General features: G+C 40.8%; 1 non-coding gene across 1 annotated transcript; it reads left to right on the forward strand.

The window, feature by feature from the left end:
• The first annotated feature begins 23,124 nt into the window (after positions 1 to 23,124).
• On the forward strand, positions 23,125 to 23,231 carry LOC147277690 (small nucleolar RNA R71). The gene has a single exon (XR_015124144.1). It is a non-coding gene; the product is annotated as a small nucleolar RNA R71 (small nucleolar RNA).
• The last annotated feature ends 742 nt before the right edge of the window (positions 23,232 to 23,973 follow it).

Genomic DNA, 23,973 nt, shown 5'->3' on the forward strand with positions numbered 1-23,973 from the left:
GTGGCAGCTTATCAACTCTCTGACCCAAAACAGCTCCAACGGCATAATCACTTGCATCACACATAAGCTCAAACGGCAAGTTCCAATCAGGTGGCATAATGATCGGAGCAGAAGTGAGTAGCTTCTTCAATTTGTTAAAGGCAACCAAGCAATCCTCATTAAACTCGAAATTCACCTCTTTTTGCAATAAGGTGCACAAAGGCCTGGAGATCTTGGAAAAATCCTTGATGAATCTCCTATAAAACCCAGCATGGCCTAGAAAACTTCTTACTTCCTTAACACTCGATGGAGGCGGCAATCTTTGTATCACATCAATCTTGGCCTTATCAACTTGTATGCCCTCTTTTGAAATCACATGACCCAATACTATCCCTTGTTGAACCATGAAGTGACATTTCTCCCAATTAAGCACTAGATTGGCTTCTTGACATCTTTTCAGAACTAAAGACAAATTATCCAGACATGCATCAAAAGACGAACCAAAAACAGAAAAATCATCCATAAATACCTCAATGATTCGTTCCACCATATCCGAGAAAATAGACATCATGCATCTCTGAAATGTCGCGGGCGCATTGCACAATCCGAATGGCATCCTCCTATAAGCAAATGTACCAAATGGACATGTGAACGTGGTCTTCTCTTGATCCTCGGGCGCAATAGCAATCTGATTATACCCACTGTACCCATCCAAAAAGCAATAGTGACTATGGCCAGCCAACCTTTCTAACATCTGGTCAATAAATGGCAACGGAAAATGATCCTTTCTTGTCGCGGTGTTCAGCTTCCGATAGTCAATACAAACACGCCAACCGGTTTGCGTCCTTTGGGGAACCAACTCATTATGCTCATTCTTCACCACAGTAATACCACTTTTCTTCGGCACCACTTGAACAGGACTAACCCACTTCGAATCACTAATAGGATAAATAATACCAACATCCAACAATTTGATTACCTCATTACGCACAACTTCCTTCAGAGTTGGATTCAGTCTTCTTTGGGCATCACGAGTAGGCTTGGATTCCTCCTCAAGTAAAATTCTGTGCATACACACTGTGGGTGAGATCCCCTTGATATCGGCTATGGTCCATCCCAATGCTAACCGATTTTCCTTCAGAATTCTCAAGAGTCTTTCTTCCTCGCTTGCACTCAAATTAGCTGCGATAATCACAGGCAAGGTCTCATTTTCTCCCAAAAATGCATATTTCAAGTGCTCCGGTAACGGTTTCAGCTCCAATTTAGGTGCTTGCTCAATAGAGGGAAGCGTCTTTTGATTAGTAGGCACTAACATTTCAAACTGGTTGAACCACTTATTTCTGAGAGGTCGGTTGCCTTCCAAACGTGTAGGAGTTGTTTCCACGATTTCATCTACTTCACTGGACTCTGGTGTTCCCAAAGCAACCTCCAATGTATCTTCTGCAAGGCTAGTTTCGCATACTTCCTCAACCAATGGGTCCAAACTATCAATCCTCAAGCAATCATCCTCCTCCTTTGGATACCTCATTGCACCAAAAACATCAAACTCAACTGTTTCACCAAGTACAGACATTGTCAACTTCCCATTACTCACATCAATCTTGGTGTTCGCTGTGGCCATGAACGGTCTTCCCAATATGATCGGTAGCTCATTCCCTCTAATTGGGGTATCCTCCATTTCAAGAATGATAAAATCAGCGGGCATGATCAAATCTGCAACCCGAACCAGCACATCTTCAACCACACCTTTCGGAACCTTTACTGAACGATCTGCCAATTGAAGAGTAACACTAGTAGGTTTAAGATCTCCTATGCCCAACTGTGCGAAAACTGAATATGGCATCAAATTAATACTTGCTCCCAAATCTAGCAATGCCTTCTCAAACTTATGATCCCCAACCAAACATGGAATTGTAAAACTGCCAGGGTCCTTCAACTTGGGTGGCAATTTTCTTTGCAAAACAGCACTGACTTCTTCACTTAGACACACCTGCTCATGTTCTTTGAATTTCCTCTTGTGTGTGCACAATTCCTTCAAAAACTTGGCATACTTAGGAATCTGCTGAATAGCATCAAGCAAAGGAATGTTGATTTCCACTTTCTTAAACATCTCCAAAATTTCCTTAGTTTGCTCATCCTTATTCTGCTTCCATTGACGTTGAGGGAAAGGCAATGGAGCTCTTGGGATAGAGGAAGTAATCTCGGCCTTCTTGCTAGCACGCGTAGCAATGTGCTTTTCTTGTTTCTTTCTTTCCTCCTCTTCCTCATCCTTAACCTTAACTTTATCCCTCTTGTACTTTTCCACTTGTTCAGGATCTAGCACCTCAACTTCATCCTCATTACCCGGATTATCCTCTTGAGTAGTGCCCACTTTGTTGTCAATCACTTTCCCACTTCTCAAAGTAGTGATTGCTTCGGCCTTATCCTGAATTGGTGCACCCTTTACCACTTTGTCCAAGGTCAAAGTCACTTGTTCCAATTGGGCCTCCAAATTCGAAATAGCCTTAGCTGTAACATTCAACTGCTCCTCAGTCTTATTCATAAACGTCTTGGTATCATTAGACATCGAAGTTGTACTCTGAGCTAGTGCGGCAATCATGTCCTCCAAATAAGTACTTCGTTGCTCAACAGGAGACTGTACACTCGGTCTAGCTTGAACTTTTTCAACTTCAAAACATGGCTCTCCTTGTGATGACCTAACTCCTTGATTCGCCATCAGAACCTGCATCATTTGCTTAAGTTCAGACATCTCAGCTTCCATAGCTGATTTCTTTTCCACTCTTTTCCGTCTATTCCACTGTTGTGAATTCAACGCCAATGTATCAAAGACTGTCCATGCTTCCTCAAAAGTCTTCTTTTTCAGTGCTCCTCCACATGTCATGTCCACCATACTACGATCTTGATCCAATAAACCCTCATAAAAGTACTCAATCTGCATCCATGGGGCAAAATTATGATGTGGACACGAAGTCAGAAGCTCTTGGTACCTTTCCCAACTCTCATGAAATACTTCATCCTCTGATTGTGTAAACCCTAAGATCTGCTTCCTCATGATGATAGTCTTGCTAACTGGATAGAACCTCAGAAGAAACTTAGATGCCAATTCTTCCCATGTTTTAATAGAAGCGACCTGTAAAGAAAACAACCAATGTTTAGCTTTATCTTTAAGAGAGAATGGAAATAACCTTAACTTTCTTTGATCATCGCTCAACCCCCTCAGCTTGCCAATCTCGCATATCGCATGAAATTCCTTGATATGCACGTAGGGATCCTCTCCTTCTGACCCATGAAATGATGGAAGAAGTTTGATTGTCCCACTTGAAAGTTCAAAATCAGCTTCCACTTGAGAGTAAGCAATGCACGTTGGTTGAGCTAGAAGTGTTGGAGACGAATAATCACTCAAAGGTATTCTCATTTGAGATGCATTCGGCTGCAAGGTCTCCTCGACTTCCTCTTCTGATTTCTCCTCTTCGTATGCTTCTTCAGATTCACTTCCTTTCGGCGACACAAGAGTTGACCTCATCCTTAACGGTGTCCAATTGAGTCTCGGCCTGCCCTTGTACGCACTCAACACCTTTTGGCCTTCTGCACGTGAAAGAGAAGTGATCTTCGAATTTGACTCTTCCATTGTACCTTAGAAACAAGAGAAATCAGTAAGAACCAAAAATAAAAACAGAAAATAAAACCTAACTAAAATGACTTAACTAAAGATAATTAAACTAGCAATCAACACAAATAACAGATCCCCGGCAACGGCGCCAAAAACTTGTTGTATGTTTTCCTAGAGCAAATTAAATAACCTTTTCTGAGCTCCAGGTTAACTCGCAAGTGCACGAATCGCTAAGTAGCAAAGCTTACAAATACGAGGTCGATCCCACAGGGAATTGTACTAGTGTACGATTACTAACTCAATTAAATTCAATTAACCCAACTCTGACTCACACACGCAAATGGGGGGTTTTGATTGGTTTTTGAGACTAGAAAGACTAACAGATAAATGACAAAACTTTAAAATAATAACTGAATGAATTTGGATAAAACAATAATAAAGAAACACTAGGGGTCAGAATTCACCACTAGCATACCATTCACTCTACTATGGATATTAACAATCAATAAGTAAACATGTTGACAAAGTTCGTCTACTAAAAGGTTTGGCTAGTCACTTTTAGCAATTACTCCCCTTACTGTGCATAAACTAAGAGCTTCTTGGGCCTTCCTTAGCCAGTTAACTTGCATGTTCCCTAGTTCTAAGCTAAGGCAGCTGTTACCCATGCAAGAGTCGTTACGATCTGTGAGAGTGACAAACACATAGCGCATGGCTCCAAATTAATGTACTGTATGTCATCTATGATCTCTTTTCTCATGAATATTATCTTAGGATACCCACTTGTTGCCTATTGAAACTATCATCCTTTCGAGCTTATTTAGTTTCACAACAAATATCTAGATGCATGCAACCTAAGGTGATCAGTCAGAGATGCGAAACAAATAGATTCAATTTAAACAGAGATCCAAGATTTGTCAACATGTAAATAATTAAAAATCAATAATCCATAGTGAGAGTAAGCAGCATCGCTAGGGCTTCATCCTAGCCCTAGCCCAATATTCAGCTACACATAATTAAAATCCTAAATAAATAATGCATGATTAAAATAATGAAAATAAAAGAAAGGGAGAGAGATCAAGCCGGGGCAGCAAGGTGGAGGTGCGGCTGCAATGGTGGTGCGCAATGGGGCTGCTCGGCCTTGGGCTCCACGGCGAGGAGGCTGAGGTGCTCGGCAAGGTGGCAGCAAGGTGGTGATGGCGTGGCTGCTGGAGGTGGCTGCGGCTTGGTGGCGCAACTAGGTGGTGGTGGCTGCGGCTTGGCTTCACTTCCTCCTTCTTCCGTTCAGCACAAATTAAAGGAAAAACATGATAAAGTGGCTGCTAGTGTTCGGCCAGACAAGAGAAGAAAAAGAAAATAAAGAGAAGGGAGAGAGTGTGGGCTGCGGCTAGAGAAGAACAAGAGAGAGGGTGCTGCGGCTAGGGTTTGCTTCAGAAAATAAAAAGAAAGAGATGGTGGCTGCTGAAAATTAAAGAGGAGAGAAGAGAACTTCAGAACAGAACCCCTTTTCTGATTTTTAGAGATATATTTATAGAGGGGAGTGGGGCTGAGGTTTCTCTTTCTCTTCAATGTGGGATAAGTGCATTCCTTGCACACCAAGGCTTATAATTTTCGGCCAAGCATGGGCCTTGGGCTGATTTGGGCTCTTTTTGGGCGTAACTCCCTTTTCAGCTCGCGGAACTGCTGCGCTACCTCCACTAAAATGGCCATATCTTGAGCTAGAAAACTCGGAATTGAAATCCGTAAAATTCCCTGCGAAGCTAACATCCGTATCTTTCCAACCATATATGGCATGACATCTGATTCGATCTGTAGAAATACAGAATCACTGTCGAAATTTAGTGTCTAGTTTCCAGGGTTTTGACTTTTTCTTCAACTAGGACTCCTTGTGATCTTTGGCTTGTGGGCTGCATGACTTGGGCTTAAGTGACACACACCAGCCCCCTAGGGTTTTGCGCATGGCTGATAGGCTTGGGCTTGCGCATGGACTTCCTCTTGGGCTGGTGCATGCATGCATGCATGGCTCCTTCAAAATTCGGCATTGTATAGGCCCATGGCCCATTTGACTTGTTGACTTTTCATAGTTGACCCTTGACCATTCACTTTGACTTCCCATTTTGCCCCTCATCTCCATTTGAATTTGAATTCCTTTCTTCCCTCCATTTATTTCCATGGATGTCCACCACCTTCTAGAAGCTTCTGGAACCTTGACTTTGTAGAGTTGACTTTGACCAACATTTCCTAGTGTGACTAGGATTTCTTGTAAATGAAGGATTCCTTATCCATTTCGACTTCTCGTAATGACCATATTGCCCCTGGGGTCTCCTAGTGTCATTAGGACTCCTTTCCCTAGTAGGGTTAGGTTTCCTAGTTCAACCAGGATTTCCTGTTTCAATCAGGATTTCTCATTTCTGGCTCCGCAATGATGGTTCTGGACTTGATGTTTCCTAGTGTGACTAGGAATCCTCATTCGACTAAGATTTCGGCCCCTTTCCTGGTTTGACCAGGATTTCTCTTGTTTTCCTAGTTTGACTAGAAAATGTCTAAAAATGGTCCTTTTGGCTTCTTTTCTCTTCTTTGCTCATTTTATCCTATAAGAACAAAAACAAACTAACAACACACAAAATACCGAGTTGTTGCACTCTGAGTTAGGGAGTTAGTATCATAAAATAGTGTAAAATGAGCACTCAACAGATTCGCAATGGCCTTATCAGTCTTCTGCATATGTGTCTCTGACTTCTGAATGAAAGACTGTGTGCTCTGAGCCATGGATGCAATCAAATCTTCCAAGGACTTCTTCTGAGGCTGTTGTTGTTGATAGCCCTGATGTGCCTGATGTTGTAGAAATGAACCTTGAGGCTGCTGCTGATTCTGGTTATTACTCCACCTGAAATTGGGATGATTCCGCCACCCTGGGTTGTAAGTAGGAGAGAATGGATCATTCTTGGGCCTCTGATTATATGAGTTCAGCATGTTGGCCTGTTCTTGCACAAACTCAGGGAAATCGGCACCATGAGGGCAAGAAATCGTTTCATGTCCAGGTGTAGCACAAATGGCGCAAACCTCCAATGATGGAGCTTTCTGATTTAGGGCAAGTATGACATCCATCTTGCGTTCCAGCCGAGCGATCTGCGCATTAGATGCAAGATTATTAGAAGTATTGACCTCATTAACACCAGCGCACTTACCTCTATTATCTGAATGCATTGTTTCTCTTGCCATCTCTTCATAGAGGTCAGAGGCTTCTTGGGCTGTCTTATTCCTGATAGAACCACCTGAAAAATTAATTACAGCATTCCTACTCGCAAGGGTTAGTCCTTTATAAAATATGCGCATCAATAAGTTCAAAGGAAGTCCATGATGTGGACATTGAAGTAGCAATGTATTAAAACACTCCCAAGCCTCTGAGAATGACTCATCTTGTTGAGAAAACTGCATAATCTTATCTCGCAGCATATCCGTCTTTTGAGATGAAAAGAACTTTTCTAGGAACTTCTTCTCAATTTCATCCCAAGTCCTCAGTGATCCAGGTTTCAAAGAATTCAACCAAAACTTAGCTTTATCCTTCAAAGTGTAAGGAAACACCCTCATCTTGAGTTGATTCTCATTCACACCTGTCAAGGGCAAAAAGCTCACAGCATTAAATATATCTTTAAGGTGAGTTAGCGGATCTTCACTAGGTAAACCATGAAAAGAGGGTAGCATATTAAAGTGAGAAGATTTGAGCTCATAATTTCTTGCAGCAGGTGGCAAGGCAATGCTCGAAGGGGAAGCAGGGATGGTCGGGATGTCTAGATCCCCCATGTGTTCCACGTTGTCTTCCTCGGCCCTAACTTTTTCAAATTGGTGAGAGCTTGATGAAGATGTAGGAGACGGTGTAGGGGATGGCAAAGGTAGACGTGTTGCTGCTCGAACTAACTCCGCCTTACTCTTTTCACAAAACAACCTGATTTGGGCTAATCTCTCATCCAAATGAGTGTCCTCAATTGACTTGTTAGGATCTGGCTGGGACATGCACAAGTACCTACAAAATAAGAGATAAACACATTAGAACCACAATTGAACAACAAGAGAAAAGAAATTTTCGGACTCTTTTTTTTTTTTTTTTTTTTAATAAATAAACTATGTAATTAAATAAATACGAAAATCAGAAAACTAAAACAAGTTAAAAACGAAAAACTAAACACAATCCTACAACTATGACTCACGGCACACGAACAAGGACAAAGGGAAAACAAATTAATAAAAAGAAAACAGCAAATAATCACTAAATAAAAACACTAAAAGAACGCACTAAGATTGTCACAAAGATCAAATCTAGTCCCCGGCAACGGCGCCAAAAAACTGTTCATTTTAAATTTAATACTCGCAGTGCACGAATCTATATATAATATAGATGGCAAGCAAGGTCGATCCCACGAGGACTATTGTTGATCTTTAAATGATAATCCGAGTGCTAAAAAGAAACAAGAAAACAAGACACGAGTGGCTGCCCAAGTTGTCACGCCTAGGGCAGCTGCTCACTTGAATTGAAACGCACGCACACACACACGAATGAGAGGGAGTTTGTATGACTTGAAAACAGCAAATTAAACCTAAACAAAAACTAAGATACGCGACTAGCAAAGAGTATGAAACAGCAAGTTAGCTTGTGAAAATAGATTGATAGATGATACTAGGACTCTAGGACTTTACCACGAGACCTCATATCCAATGTCATGGTGCAATTTCTGAAACCTTTAATTCCTATTGAAGAATGCATTCGCATATTCACCTATGGCATAGCATGAAATGCATGATTCCCCAATTGTATAAACTAGTGCATGGCGTCTACCCTAGTTCTTGTACTCTATATGTGACCTATGCATGGCGTCTACATAGGAATGCACAAACAGAATTCATTAAGCTCATATGAGAAAATAAATGCAATTAAATCCCTAGTGCATGGCGTCTACCCTAGGTGATCTAAAATTGATTTCACACAATAAGATTTTAGCCAATTACTAAGCCCTAGATTGTTTATCACTCACATTAGGGATTGATTGGTTGTCCTCACCCTAAATTGATTAAATTCTAGATGCAATAATCCTAGGTGATCAATCAAGGATTAGAAACAACTAGAGAACAATGATAACAATGAAATCAAAATCATCAATCCATGGAATTAAATAAATAAGCAGCAATTACATAACTAAACCATTGAATATTCGGCCTAGGGCTGAATCCTAGGCCCTAGAAAATGTGATTAGTTCATGCTAGAAAACAAGAACAGCCACGAAATCATGTTTTTCATCTAACAATTACAAGAAAAGAAAAGAAGAAGAGAAAACACCCCAAAGGAGAGCTCACGCCTCCAACAGCCTCTCTCCCTCTATTTTCTGATTTTTTTACAAGTGTCTGAACCCCCAAAATGAGAGAAAGAGATGAATATATAAGGGTGTGCGGCAGCTAGGGTTTTGGGAAGGAAGGATGTGCGGCAGCTAGGGTTTCCAAGCTAGGAAAATGCGGCAGCTAGGGTTTTGGGCTTAAGTTGTATGCGCAAGGTCCTAGGGCTTCCCTCTCTCTCTTGCGCAAGGTGTAGCTGACTTCTATGGGCTTGGTGTAGCTGATCTCCTCCCCTTAATGAGCCTCCAATAAATCAGGAATTAAAATGAAATAACTAGGGTAATATCAAATCTGATTTTTAGAGCCCAATTAGGAAAGGAGAGCCTTGCAAGGTGCGGCCAGCCCCTCTCTCTTAGCACACACGCCACTTCCTATGTGGTTTGGGCTGGGCTTCCATTTCTTCATGCTCTTGGACCCTCTCATGATCTTGGGCTTCCCTTTAAACAGCAAATATTCATTTAAGCTCAAAATGGGCTGATTTGCATCCATTTAATTCCTATGGGCTTTCCACCTACAAAAGAGAAAAACACAAATAAATAACATAAAATATAGGGACTAAGTACTAAATACATGAAGATAGAGGGCCTAAAATGCAAACATTTAAGGACCCAACAGTATCCTAAGATAATATTCATGAGAAAAGAGATCATAGAGGACATAGGGTACATTAATTTGGAGCTATGCGCTATGTGTTTGTCACTCTCACAGATCGTAATGACTCTTGCATGGGTAACAGCTGCCTTACTTTAGAATTAGGGAACATGCAAGTTAACTGGCTAAGGAAGGCCCAAGAAGCTCTTGGTTTATGCACAGTAAGGGGAGTAATTGCTAAAAGTGACTAGCCAAACCTTTTAGTAGATGAACTTTGCCAACATGTTTATATATTGATTGTTAATATCCATAGTAAAGTGAATGGTATGCTAGCGGTGGATTCTGACCCCTAGTGTTCTTTATTATTGTTTTATCCGAAATCTTTCAGTTGTCTTTTTAAAGTTTGTTATTTTTCTGTTAGTTTAGTTTAGCCCTAAAAACCAATCAAAACCCCCCATTTGCGTGTGTGAGTCAGAGTTGAGTTAATTTAATTTAATTGAGTTAGTAATCGTACACTAGTACAATTCCCTGTGGGATCGACCTCGTATTTGTAAGCTTTGCTACTTAGTGATTCGTGCACTTCCGACTTAACTTAGAGCTCAGAAAAAGTTATTTAATTTGTTCTAGGAAAACATACAACAAATTTTTGGCGCCGTTGCCGGGAAATTGTTATTTGTGTTGATTGCTAGTTTAATTAACTTTAGTTAAGTCATTTTAGTTAGGTTTTATTTTCTGTTTTTATTTTTGGTTCTCACTGATTTCTCTTGTTTCTAAGGTACAATGGAAGAATCAAATTCGAAGATCACTCCTCTTTCACGCGTAGAAGGCCAAAAGGTGTTGAGTGCGAACAAGGGAAGGCCGAGACTCACTTGGACACCATTAAGGATGAGGTCGACTCTTGTGTCGCAGAAAGGAAGTGAATCTGAAGAAGCATACGAAGTGGAGAAATCAGAAGAGGAGGTCGAGGAGACCTTGCAGCCGAATGTCTCCCAAATGAGAATACCTTTGAGTGACTATTCGTCTCCAACGCTTCTAGCTCAACCTACGTGCATTGTTTACTCTCAAGTGGAAGCTGATTTTGAACTTTGAAGTGGGACAATCAAACTTCTTCCATCATTTCATGGGTTAGAAGGAGAGGATCCCTACGTGCATATCAAGGAATTTCATGCAATATGCGAGATTGGCAAGCTAAGGGGGTTGAGCGATGATCAAAGAAAGTTAAGGTTATTTCCATTCTCTCTTAAAGATAAAGCTAAACATTGGTTGTTTTCCTTGCAGGTCGCTTCTATTAAAACATGGGAGGAATTGGCATCTATGTTTCTTCTGAGGTTCTATCCAGTTAGCAAGACTATCATCTTGAGGAAGCAGATCTTAGGGTTTACACAATCAGAGGACGAAGTGTTTCATGAGAGTTGGGAAAGGTACCAAGAGCTTTTGACTTCTTGTCCACACCATAATTTTGCCCCATGGATGCAGATTGAGTACTTTTATGAGGGTCTGTTGGATCAAGATCGTAATATGGTGGACATGACATGTGGAGGAGCACTGAAAAAGAAGACTTTTGAGGAAGCATGGACACTCTTTGACACATTGGCGTTGAGTTCACAGCAGTGGAATAGACAGAAAAGAGTGGAAAAGAAATCAGCTATGGAAGCTGAGATGTCTAAGCTTAAGCAGATGATGCAGGTTCTGATGGCAAATCAGGAAGCTAGGCTATCACATGGAGAGGCATGTTTCGAGGTTGAAAGAGTTCAAGCTAGACCGAGTGTACAGTCCCCTGTTGAGTAGCGAAGTACTTATTTGGAGGACATGATTGCTGCATTAGCCCAGAGTACAACTTCGATGTCTAATGATAGTAAGACATTTATGAATAAGACTGAGGAGCAGTTGAGTGTCACAGCTAAAGCTATCTCGAATTTGGAAGCCCAATTGGAACAAGTGACTTTGACCTTGGACAAAGTGGTACAGGGTGCACCAACTCAGGATAAGGCCGAAGCAATCACTACTTTGAGAAGTGGGAAAGTGATTGACAACAAAGTGGGCACTACTCAAGGTGATAATGCAGGCAACGAGGATGAAGTTGAGATGCTAGATCCTGAACAAGCGGAAAAATCCAAGAGGGATAAAGTTAAGGTTAAGGATGAGGAAGAGGAGGAAAGAAAGAAGCAAGAAAAGCACATTGCTACACGTGCTAGCAAGAAGGCAGAGATTACTTCCTCTATTCCAAGAGCTCCGTTGCCTTTCCCTCAACGTCAAAGGAAGCAGAGTAAGGACGAGCAAGCTAAGGAAATTTTGGAGATGTTTAAGAAAGTAGAAATCAACATTCCTTTGCTTGATGTTATTCAGCAGATTCCTAAGTATGCCAAGTTTTTGAAGGAATTATGCACACACAAGAGGAAATTCAAAGAGCATGAGCAGGTGTGTTTGAGTGAAGAAGTCAGTGCGGTTTTGCAGAGGAAGCTGCCACCAAAGTTGAAAGACCCTGGCAGTTTTACGATTCCATGTCTAGTTGGGGATCATAAGTTTGAGAAGGCATTGCTGGATTTGGGAGCAAGTATTAATTTGATGCCGTATTCAGTTTTCGCACAGTTGGGCATAGGAGATCTTAAACCTACTAGTGTTACTCTTCAATTGGCAAATCATTCAGTAAAGGTTCCAAAAGGTGTGGTTGAAGATGTGCTGGTTCGGGTTGCAGATTTGATCATGCCCGCTGATTTTATCATTCTTGAAATGGAGGATACCTCAATTAGAGGAAATGAGCTACCGATCATATTGGGAAGACCGTTCATGGCCACAGCGAACACCAAGATTGATGTGAGTAATGGGAAGTTGACAATGTCTGTACTTGGTGAAACAGTTGAGTTTGATGTTTTCGGTGCAATGAAGTATCCAAAGGAGGAGGATGATTGCTTGAGGATTGATAGTTTGGACCCATTGATTGAGGAAATGTGCGAAACTAGTCTTGCAGAAGATACATTGGAGGTTGCTTTGGGAGCACCAGATTCCAGTGAGCTGGATGAAAACGTGGAAAGAACTCCTACACGTTTGGAAGGCAACCGACCTCTCAGAAATAAGTGGTTCAACCTGTATGAAATGCTAGTACCCACTAATCATAAGACGCTTCCTTCTATTGAGCAAGCACCTAAGTTGGAACTGGAACCGTTACTGGAGCACTTGAAATATGCATTCTTGGGAGAAAAAGAGACATTGCCTGTGATTATTGCAGCTAATTTGAGTGCAGGCGAGGAAGAAAGACTCTTGAGAGTTCTGAAGGAAAATCGGTTGGCATTGGGATGGACCATAGCCGATATCAAGGGGATCTCACCCACAGTATGTATGCATAGAATTTTACTTGAGGAGGAATCTAGGCCTACTCGTGATGCCCAAAGAAGACTGAATCCAACTCTGAGGAAGTTGTGCGTAATGAGGTAATCAAATTGTTGGAAGTTGGTATTATTTATCCTATCAGTGATTCGAAGTGGGTTAGTCCTGTTCAAGTGGTGCCGAAGAAAAGTGGTATTACTGTGGTGAAGAATGAGCATAATGAGTTGGTTCCCCTAAGGACGTAAACCGGTTGGCGTGTCTGTATTGACTATCGGAAGCTTAACACCGCGACAAGGAAGGATCATTTCCCTTTGCCATTTATTGACCAGATGTTGGAAAGGTTGACTGGCCATAGTCACTATTGCTTTTTGGATGGGTATAGTGGGTACAATCAGATTGCTATTGCACCCGAGGATCAAGAAAAGACCACGTTCACATGTCCATTTGGTACATTTGCTTATAGGAGGATGCCATTCGGATTGTGCAATGCGCCTGCAACATTTCAGAGATGCATGATGTCTATTTTCTCTGACATGGTGGAACGAATCATTGAGGTATTTATGGATGATTTTTCTGTTTTTTGTTCGTCTTTTGATGTATGTCTGGATAACCTGTCTTTAGTTCTGAAAAGATGTCAAGAAGCCAATCTAGTGCTTAATTGGGAGAAATGTCACTTCATGGTTCAACAAGGGATAGTATTGGGTCATGTGATTTCAAAGGAGGGCATACAAGTTGATAAGGCCAAGATTGATGTGATACAGAGATTGCCGCCTCCATCAAGTGTTAAGGAAGTAAGAAGTTTCCTAGGCCATGCTGGGTTTTATAGGAGGTTCATTAAGGACTTTTCTAAGATTTCCAGGCCTTTGTGCACCTTATTGCAAAAAGAGGTGAATTTCGAGTTTAATGAGGATTGCTTGGTTGCATTTAACAAGTTGAAGAAGCTACTCACTTCTGCTCCAATCATTATGCCACCTGATTGGAACTTGCCATTTGAGCTTATGTGTGATGCAAGTGACTATGCTGTTGGAGCAGTTTTGGGTCAGAGAGTTGATAAGCTGCCACATGTGATCTATTATGCAAGTAGGACTCTGAATGATGCGCAGTTGAACTATTCTACTACAGAGAAGGAGTTGCTTGCTGTGATCTTTGCCCTGGAGAAATTTAGAAGTTATTTGATTGGGTCCAAGATCACCATTTACACGGATCATGCCGCTATCAAGTATCTGCTGAATAAGAAAGATGCCAAGCCAAGGTTGATTAGATGGACTCTGTTGCTTCAGGAATTTGATATTGAGATCAAGGACAAGAAAGGTTATGAAAATGTGGTAGCAGACCATTTGAGTAGACTCGTCAATGAGGAATAGTCTGAAGAGGACACACTACCGTTACGAGAGTCATTCCCGGACGAGCAGCTTTTCGCCATCTTGACTACTCCATGGTATGCTGACATAGCGAATTATTTAGCAAGTGGAGTGTTGCCCAATGATCTGACACACTACCAACGGAAGAAGTTTCTGCATGATGTCAGACAATATGTGTGGGATGATCCTTATTTGTTCAAATATGGGTCAGATCAGTTGATAAGACGATGTGTACCGAAAATGGAGCAGAGGAATGTCATTGAGATGTGCCATTCTAAAGAATGTGGAGGCCATGGTGGAGGAACTAAGACCGCTTACAAGATTCTTCAAGCAGGTTTCTTTTGGCCCACTATTTTTCATGATTGTCATCAGTTTTATCTCACATGTGACAGATGTCAGAAGATGGGAAATATTTCTGCTCGCGATCAGATGCCGCTGAACTTCATGTTGGAAGTCGAAATCTTTGATGTTTGGGGTATAGATTTCATGGGACCGTTTCCGTCTTCTTTTGGATACGAGTACATTCTGGTGGGAGTTGATTATGTGTCTAGGTGGGTGGAAGCTGTCGCTTGTAGGACTAATGATGCTCGAGTGGTCTTGAATTTCCTTAAGACCAATATTTTTGCACGATTTGGTACCCCGAGAGCAATCATTAGTGATGGGGGGTCGCATTTTTGCAATAAGCTGTTTGAGGCCGTGATGAAGAAGTATGGAATAAGGCATAAAGTGGCTACTCCCTATCATCCACAAACGAGTGGGCAAGTAGAAATATCAAATCGTGAGATCAAGTTTATTTTTGAAAGAACGGTGCTCGCCAATAGGAAGGATTGGTCTACCAAGCTTAATGATGCATTATGGGCTTATTGCACTGCTTACAAGACGCCCATTGGAATGTCTCCATTTCGACTGATCTATGGGAAAGCTTGTCATTTACCAGTTGATCTGGAGCATAAGGCATATTGGGCGATTAAGAAGTTCAATTTTGATATTCATGCCACTGGGGAGAAAAGGAAGTTGCAACTTAGTGAGCTGGAGGAAATACGACATTTCGCATATGAGAATGCTAAGTTGTACAAGGAAAGGACCAAGAGGTACCATGATAAGAAGCTACGTCCAAGAGAATTCTTTGTTGGTGGGAAGGTGTTATTATATGATACAAGATTACGTCTCTTCCCAGGCAAGTTGCGTTCAAGATGGACCGGACCTTATGAGGTGGTTCGAGTGTTTCCCTATGGTACAGTTGAACTCAAGAATCCGAAGAATGAGAACACATTTAAGGTTAATGGTCATCGTGTGAAGCCTTTCCTTGAACCTGATTTTGAGCTGAACCAAGAGAAAATTGATTTCTAGTATGAGACTAGGTCTGGCTGAAGACGTGAAACTTAGCGCTTCTTGGGAGGCAACCCAAGGGATGGATGACGACGAAGAGGTGATTTGGTACTTGTGCCTGGGCGAACCATTTCCACACCAGCCAAAGGTACGTTTTCACCCTTTTTTCGCTCATTTAAGTAGATTTGTTTTATTTATTGTTTTTCCCTTCCTCTGTCATTATAATGTGCATTACATCTGTCTTTCATTTAAACATTGAGGACAATATTTCTTTTAAGTTTGGGGGTGGGGAATGCATTGCATTTTTGAAATTTAACAAAAAAAAAAAGTTTTTGAGTCTTTGAGTTGTTTTTGTCTTGAGTCCCCAACAAATTGATTTTATTATCTATGGTTATTTATGAGCATGTCTAGCTTGGATATATAATATGAATTCTTCTATTTCTAGTATTGTTTCATAACATGATTTACGACTCTATGGACCTGGGGCCTTGTTTTCATGAACTTAAGTGATAACTTGCATGACTAGAGATGCATATACTTAATAGAGTAGACTTGTATGACCTAAGTGAGCTTTTGAGCCCTGTACTTCAATTCTTGAGTGTTGACATCACTCTAATATTTTTCTTGTCATATAAAGTCGTTGTGATCTCATTATTCCTTCTTTTGATTAATTACTTGGAATATAATTGTGAATCAATGAGCTAGAACTTCTCTCTTATTCTATACAAAGCATGAATATAACTACACGAATCTTAGGAGATGATATTAGACCTTGTTTGTTTCTAACCCATAACCTAAGGCCTACCCTATGTTATAACCCTAGTCAAACAATTTGAGCCTAATGACCTTTTCTTTGTTTACCCTTATACCAAACCCTAAGTTTGGGGGAGTTTCACTCCTCTACCTGTTTACCTCACTTATGGATTTGCAGTGAGCTAATGAATTGTGAGGTGAAAAAGAAATGTGTGTGCATAGTTGGAAGAGAAGGAATTATGCTTAAGATTGTTTGTCGTTCCCTAAAAAAAAAAAAAAAAAAATGGAAAAAAAAATGTGTGTTTAAGGGAACGGACGATTTCAAAAGGTTGAAAAAGAAAGTGTTCGAATTCAAGACTATGATTACAAATTATGCAAGGAATGCCTCTACTGTTGTTTTGTACAAATCCATAGTCTGTAGCCCTTTGTTACCCGTTTTATTTCAATACCTTATCCTAACCTAAGCCTCTATTACAACCCCGAATAAAGCCCTACTTGATCTTAGGAGAATTGTAGTTCATTATGTGGAGTCTAGATAAAAGGGAAGCTTATGGTTATTGATTCTCTTTCAAGTATTTTAAATCTTTTTCTTGAGATCAGTGTTTTTGTTCATGGGTGCCTGTCTTTCATTATTAATATGTGAGCTTTTTGCATTTGTTTATCATATCATCTCTCACATATACTTGAGTGCACATGTCAACCCAATTTCTGAGCGTTTTATTGTTGAGAGCATGCCTTGGTGAGAATTGGAGTTGATACTATTTTGGATATGCTGATTTAGTCTTGTTTGTCTAAACACTTGAGTTTGTGCTAAGGATGGTCCATTTAGTTCATGGAGGAATAAGGTATGTTAATTGAAGCATTATTAGAGATCGAATAATGAATTTTATATGTATCTTGCTTGATTATGCTATTTATGGCTGTGCTTATGAAATCATGTGTTGGGATGTTTTGAGTCTGTCTTGAGTTTTTTCTTTGTTCTTTTTGCTAGAGGGCTGGTGTGTGTCACTTAAGCCCAAGCTAAAGCCCTTGCCGCAAGCCCAATACCTCTCCTAACCCTAGCTGCTGCCGCACCCTCTCTTCTCCTTGCCTCCCAAGGATTTCTCTCCTACTGATCTCTATAAATACATATCTTCAATTCAGAAAGAGGGTTCTGAAGTTCTCTTCTATCTTCTTTTAATTTTCGCAGCCCTAGCACCCCCTCTCCTTTCCTCTTGCCGCAAACCCTAGCAGCCACCCTCTCTCATGTTTTTCTTGTGCCGCAGCTACCATCACCCTTCTCTTTATTTTTCCTTCTCTTTATTTTTCCTTCTTTTCTTTTGTGGCCAAACTCCAGCAGCCCCCTTCTATTGTGTTTTCTTTTATTTTGTGCTGAACTGAAGAAGGAAGATCAAGTGAAGCCGCCTAGCAGCAGCCACTTCCAGCAGCCACGCCATCACCATCTTGCTGCCACCTTGCCGAGCACCCCAGCCTCCTTGCCGTGGAGCCCAAGGCCGAGCAGCCCCATTGCACACCACCATTGCAGCCGCACCTCCACCTTGCTGCCCCGGCTTAATCTCTCTCACTTTTATTTTTATTTCCATGGTTTTAATTATGCATTGTTTACTTGTGGATTTAATTATGCATAGTTAAATATTGGGCTAGGGCTAGGATGAAGCCCTGGCATTGCTGATCATTTTCACTATGGATTATCAATAATTTAATTGTTTATATGTTGACAAATCTTGGATCTCTGGTTAAATTGACTCTATTTGTTTTGCATCTTTGACTGATCACCTTAGGTTGCATGCATCTAGATTTATGTTGTGAAACTAAACAAGCTCGAAAGGATGATAGTTTCAATAGGCAACAAGTGGGTATCCTATGATAATATTCATGAGAAAAGAGATCATTGTTGATGTGTTTTCTTAGAATAAAATAAACAATTATCTCATTCTAAGTTTACTCGCAAGTGCACGAATCGCATCAGTAGCAAAGCGTACAAGCACGAGGTCGATCCCACAGGGAATGGTTAATATACAACAAATCAGTGCAAGTAATCACTAGAATAACTAAATGGGGGATTTTGAAAGATGGAAACACACGCACACACACTTTATTCTATCTTGCAATGTTAATTTTCAGTTTCAAATCAGATAAGCATGCAATAACCATCCAAGGCTAATGACAGTTAATTTGAACACTACATATTAAAGTTTGACAGCTAAAAAGGTTTGGCTAGTTACTTTCTCGCCATTGTTCTCCTAATGCATAAACTAAGAGCTTCTTGGGCCTTCCTTAGCTAGCTAACCTACATGTTCCCTAGTTCAAGCTAAGGCAGCTGTTACCCATGCAGGAGTCATTAAGTTTTATGAGAACGTCAAACATGCACAACATATAAGCTTTGACTATTTCCTTATAGAGGTCGCCCAACCCCACTACCAAGAATAATCCCTTATTCCCTTGTTACTTGTGGTTTAGTGTCTTTGACTATTTCACAGCTAAACCTAACAGATAAACTAGATGCAATTACCCTAAGGTGGCCAGTCAAAGGATGCAAACAACTAGTGACGGGGGTTTTAATAGATAGTGGAAATTTAATATGTGCAAACATCAAACTAACAGACCAAGAGACGGATAAACGATTTGTTAAAGCATACGAATCCATTAATCAACCTACGACTAACATGCAAGATAGAATAACTAAGCTACATAATTAAAACAAATAAATAAAAGAAACAAAACAGCAACAAATAAATGAAATCCCAATTCATGCTTGTTAACGGAAATCAGAAACGCAAAATTAAAGAAATTAAAAGCATAAACAAATGGAACTTAGCAACATGAATTGAAAGCAATAAAGAGATAACTAAATAAAATCAGATTGCAAAGATTAAATAACAATTAATTAAAATCAGAACCAAAGCTATAAACTAATTAAATTCAGAAACTTAAATTAAATAAATTCAGAAACCAATATCCAACATTAAATCTGAAACTAGAATGAAAAAGAAAACAAAAATCAGAGGTGCAAGCACATGGGGGCTGCGGCAAGGAGAGAGGAAGAAGGAGGCACCCAACACAAGCAATTGGCTCACGGCAAGGTGAGCTTGGGCTTGCGGCAGCAGGTGGTCCTTCCCTCTCACTTGTCACGCCACCCTCTCTCTAAGTCTCTCTCTGAATTTGGCTCACCTTACAAGAGAAATAAAAGCTGAAAATAAAACCCTAAAACAGAAAAATAAAACTAGGAGGGAGAGAGGTTTCGGCTGGAGTAGGAGGAAAAATAATGTCTAAAAGGTGTCCCTAAAAGTCTGAATGAGGAGGTTTAAATAGGTGGAGCCTTCCTTGAGAGGCAAGGAAGAGGAAACATGCGGCTGCTAGGTTTCCCTTTCCTAGTGCCTTGCGGCTTCAGCTAGGGTTATCTGACCCTTGGGCTTGCGGCATGGGCTGGTCCCTTTGGGCTTGAGTGGCTCACGCCTAGCCTAGCTAGGGTCCCTCCTTGGCGCATGGGCTGATAGTCTTGGGCTTCCATGTTGGGCTTCAGCTGCTTGCATTTGGGTTGATATGTGCACTCAGAAGTATATGTGAGAGGAAATATGTAACAAAAACAATTAGCTCACATATGTACATGAAATAAAGGCACATTTTAGAAAGAAATACTGATCTCATGAAAGGAATACAAATGCTTGAAATAGAATCAATAGCCATAGGCTCCCTTTCTTGAATAGACTCCACATAAGTATAATACACACTCTTGAGATCAGCTAGGGCTTTAATAAGGTTATAATGAAGGCTTAGGCTAGGATAGGGTACTGAAATGAAAAGGAAACACAAAGGGCTAATTTCATGGAATTGCAAGCATCACTAGAACATTCTGAGGTACACTTTGCTTCTTTGCACTTCATAGCTTACTTGAGCTCTTTTTGCTCACTTTTTTTTTTCTTTTTTTTTTTTTTTCTTTTGAAACCGTCCCATCTCTTTTCTTTGATTTCTTTTCTTTTTCTTTTCTTTGGGCACGGTATACATACTTTTATGACACATTTTTGTATAAGCTATGCATTTTCACTTCTTTTTCACCTCAATCAACATATAAACAACTTGCAACACCATAAAAAGGATAAAACAGGTAAAAGGGGTGGTACACCCCCAAACTTAGGGTTTGGTATGGGGTAACAAAGAAAACGGCTTAAAAGGCTCAAAATGGGTAACTAAGGATAAAACATGTAATGGGTAGGCTTTCAGGCTATGGGGTACACAAACAGGGCCTAAATTCATTTCTCAAGAGTTATGCAAATACGGCATGCTTTGTGTACACAAGAAAAGAGTTCTAGCTCATTGATTCAAGATTATGCATATTCCAAGCAAATGACCAAATGAAAGACAATGAGATCAAAACAACGACTTATATGACAATGATAGAATCAGAGTGGCGCGCAACACTCAAGAATTGAAGAACAGGGCTCAAAAGCTCACTTAGGTCATGCAAGTCTACTCTATTATGCATATAATCATTAGTAATGCTAATCACAACCTAAATTCATATCAACAAGGCCAAATGACATAGAATTGCAAGATATGTTATGGAACACTATTAGAATGAAAAGAACACCAAATATACACACAATACTAAAACATGCTCATAACAATCATGCACACTCAAATCAATTAGTTGGGGACTCAAAACGACCTGAAACAACCAAAATGACTCAAAAAACTTTTTGTTTTTAAAACAATGTCGCACACTTCAAAAGAATCACATCCATCACTAACGTGAATGAGATCTAATGAAAACGTGCATTTTGATGTGGGTTTTGACACCCTAAGTTTAAAAACAAAAGAAAAAGTTTTTTCCTAACCTAAAAACACCTAAAAACACTAAAAACGAAATTTTTTTTTTCTCTCTTTTTCTAAAAACACTCAAAAACACTTAAAACACTCTAAACACTTGTTCTAACCTAAAAACACTAACAAATGACAATTGCTTTTCCCCCCACACTTAAATGATACATTGCCCTCAATGTATATGAAATAAATGCAAGAATGATCAAATTAAGCGAAACGGGAAATAGCAAACATCCAAAACCAAATAAACACACCAAAATGAAAAATTGTCTTATGAAGCGAAATAAAGAAACTGTTTACTTGCGTACGCAAGCGTGGACACTCCAAGGGTAGGCGCGGCCTCCTTGGTCCTCAATGACTCCTCCTCCATTATTCGAAACAAAAACTTGGGTTGCCTCCCCATAAGCGCTTGTTTTTCTGTCTTCAGCCTGACATTGCCATCTCCTTTACTTGCGTCCTTTCTTCTTCCTCTTGCCATTGCTACTCTCCGCATTCCCTAAGAACGAACTGAGGAAGCTCTCCATCTCGGACTTCTCCTCTCCATAAAAAGTGACCTCCTCGTTTTCTGGCATCTCGGAAGTGAGCACATACAGCTCTCGCTTGGTGTAGTGCCGAATTGTCATGGCGCTCTCCAATGCTTTGTACTCCATGTTAGAGGTGCACAAAAATGGTCTTCCAAGAATAATAGAGACATCGCCCGGAATTGTCGGCACATCTAGCACTATGAAATCAGAGGGAATTAGTAATTTACGACATTTAACCAAAACATCCACAAGCATACCACAAGCTTTTTGGGCTGAAGAGTTGGCGAAACGAATGTCCACATCAAATGGTTGCAAATCAGCCTCCTTAAATCCAAGCCTCTCGAACACAACCAGCGGCATGACATTGATAGCTGAACCACTGTCAACTAAGGCATTGGTGATCTTATGCTCCCCTATGCTGCATGATATGACCAACGAGCCCGGATCCTTCTTCTTGCTTGGAAAAGATGCAAAGAGATAACCACAAATCTCCCTAGGAACATTGTGACTATGCCCTTGCTCCTCAACCTTCTTCTCAATAGACTTCAATTCCCTCATGGTTGCTGGAAATTTGGTGATGTCAATGTCCGGAATGAGGGGAATCACACGTGTATCAGCTTCCTCTTCAATCATTTCTGGATCCTCCTCTTCCTCACTATCACTGATCTCAATCACTTCCTTCACTTTCTTAGTCTTGACCACTCTAACTCTTTTTCTTGCAGTAGTCCTCAAAATAGCATTTACATGCTCCTCATTCTTCGGGTTGACGATGGGCTGACTTGGCAACTTCCCCTTCTCTCTCTGACCCAAAGTAGTGGCAATCTGACCCATTTGACTCTCCAAGTGTGCAATAGCCTTCGAATTGGCTTGCATCTGCTGCTCGGTACGGTTCATGAAGGCATTGGTGCTTTGGGCAAGGGAAGTGGTGCTTTGAGCAATCTGAGCAATCTTGTCCTCCAAACTAGACCTCTCGGCATTAGGGTGCACATACGGCTTGTTGGTGCTCCCACTAGCTTGCTGTCCATTGTTGTTGCTCCATGTGAAATTCGGGTTGTTCTTCCATCCAGGGTTGTAAGTGTTGGAATATGGGTCATACGGCACCCTAGGATAGCTCCCAACCTGGTTCACTTGTTCCACGTCACCCCCTTGTCCTTGTACACTCATCATCTTCTCTTGAGCCAAAGATAACTTCTGCACCATAGTCTTGATTTCTATAATCTGTCCCTCCATGGTGTTTGGCACATCAGCCACCTCATATAACCCTCTCTTTGGTCCTCCTCTTGCACGATTGGAATCCCATTGTTGAGAACTCAAAGAAAGCGACTCAAACAATTCTGTAGCCTCATGCTCCGTTTTGGACATGAATGCACCACCACATGCCGAATCCACCTTGGCTTGGTCTCTCTCCAATAATCCCTGATAAAAACAGCAAATCACATACCAAGGAGATAAGTTATGGTGTGGGCAGCTAGTAAGTAACTCATTGAATCTGTCCCAAGTCTCATGGAATGGTTCGTCCGCCTTTTGCACAAATCCAAGGATCTCCTTCCGAATCGAATTAGTCTTGGAAATGGAATAGAACTTGTTCAAAAACTTGCTCGAAAGATCATCCCATGTCGAAATGGAACCACTGGGCAGCGAATACAACCACCTCTTTGCCTTGTCCTTAAGCGCAAAAGGGAACATCCTCAAACGGTACTGATCGGCATTCAGGCCCCTCAATTGTGCGGCTTCACAAACCCCGGAAAACTCCTTCAAGAAATGGATCGGATCCTCCCCATTCAGCCCATGGTAACTCGGCAACAAATGAATCTGACCACTCTTGATTTCGAAATCAGTGGCTATGGTGGCATACCGAATGCACGATGGTTGAGTGGGCAGCGAAGGTGCTGAAAAGTGGCTCAGGGGCTGCGGCACTATCTCATTTGCTTCAGCCATGTCGACACTCTCAGTCTCTTCACTACTCGAATCTGATGCACTAGGTTGCGGGCTGACTTGTGATGCACCTAAAGCTTCGTCCTTGAGCCTCTCCAACCTAACTACAAGTTCAGGGTTCATAAAACACACCTAATCAAGAGAAAACACACAATCAGTAGAACGAATGCATATAAAGGCATGGCATTTATTAAAAACTAAAAATTAACAAAAACTGAAATCTAGTTAATATAACCTAATTCTAATGACTAATTACACCAATTCATTGATATTGGACACCATTCCCCGGCAACGGCGCCAAAAACTTGTTGATGTGTTTTCTTAGAATAAAATAAACAATTACCTCATTCTAAGTTTACTCGCA

The sequence above is a fragment of the Dryas octopetala genome, chromosome 8 (assembly GCF_963921425.1).
Source record: "Dryas octopetala chromosome 8, drDryOcto1.1, whole genome shotgun sequence".
In the NCBI taxonomy this organism is placed as follows: Eukaryota; Viridiplantae; Streptophyta; class Magnoliopsida; order Rosales; family Rosaceae; genus Dryas; species Dryas octopetala.